The sequence below is a fragment of the Elephas maximus genome, chromosome 6, assembly GCF_024166365.1.
Source record: "Elephas maximus indicus isolate mEleMax1 chromosome 6, mEleMax1 primary haplotype, whole genome shotgun sequence".
Taxonomy (NCBI): Eukaryota; Metazoa; Chordata; class Mammalia; order Proboscidea; family Elephantidae; genus Elephas; species Elephas maximus.
In genome coordinates this window covers 97,490,049-97,491,131 of record NC_064824.1, presented here as the reverse complement: position 1 = coordinate 97,491,131, position 1,083 = coordinate 97,490,049, and the positions used below count along the sequence as shown (strand labels likewise).

Here is a 1,083-nt window from a genome sequence, read left to right as displayed (position 1 = left end):
ATGACCTTGTTGCTCTCTTCATGTGTGATGTCCTTGATGTCTGTCATCCCACATCTCCAGCTATCTCTGGCATCATTTCTATCACTAAGGCAATCCTTTATTTCCAACTTTCACGTTCCAATTACCAGTGATTATCAATGCATCTTGATTGCTTGTTTGATCAATTTCAGACTGCAGAATTTGGTAAAAATCTTCAATTTCTTTATCTTTGGGCTTAGAGGTTAGTACATAAATTTGAATAATAGTCATTTTAACTGGTCTTCCTTATAGGTGTATGGATATTACTCTATCACTGACAGCATTGTACTTCAACATAGATCTTGAAATGCTCCTTTAGACAATGAATGTGACACCATTCCTCTTCAATTTGTCATTCCTGGCATAGTAGACCATATGATTACCTGATTCAAATTGGCCAATACCATTCCAATTTTTTTTTTAATTTTTATCGTGCTTTAAGTGAAAGTTTACAAATGAAGGGAGTCTTTCATACAAAAATTTATATACATCTCACTATTTACTCCTAATTGCTCTCCCCCTAATGAGACAGCACTCTCCTTCTCTCCACCCTCTATTTCTGTGTCCATTAAAAACATGGAACGCTTCACGAATTTGTGTGTCGTCCTTGCGCAGGGGCCATGCCAATCTTCTCTGTATCATTCCAATTTTAGTATATGTGCTGCGGAAGTGAGCGCAATACTAGTCTATTTTAGGTCACTACTGCCATTTCATTTTTGACACCTTCCAATTTTCCTTGATTCGTACTTCATACATTCCACTTTCTGATGATTAGGGGATGTTTGCAGTGTTTCTTCTCATTTTGAGTCACGCTGCAACAGCAAATAAAGGTCCTAAAAGCTTTATTCCATTCATATCATTAAGGTTGACTCTACTTTGAGGAGGCAGCTCTTCCCCAGTCATATTTTGAGTGCTTGCAAACCTGAGGTGCTTATCTTCCAGTACTATATCAAAAAATATTCTGCTGCTATTCATAAGTCCTTCACTGGCCTGCTTTTAGAAGCAGATCACCAGGTCTTCTTCCTAGCCTGTCTTCGTCTTGAAGCTCTGCTGGAACCTGTCTAT

The 1,083-nt window shown here is 38.1% G+C and overlaps 1 non-coding gene across 1 annotated transcript; it reads right to left on the bottom strand.

Moving 5' to 3' along the window:
• Window positions 1-588: 588 nt before the first annotated feature.
• LOC126078610 (U6 spliceosomal RNA) lies at window positions 589-695 on the bottom strand. Its single transcript, XR_007518096.1, has one exon. It is a non-coding gene; the product is annotated as a U6 spliceosomal RNA (small nuclear RNA).
• Between the last annotated feature and the right edge of the window lie 388 nt (window positions 696-1,083).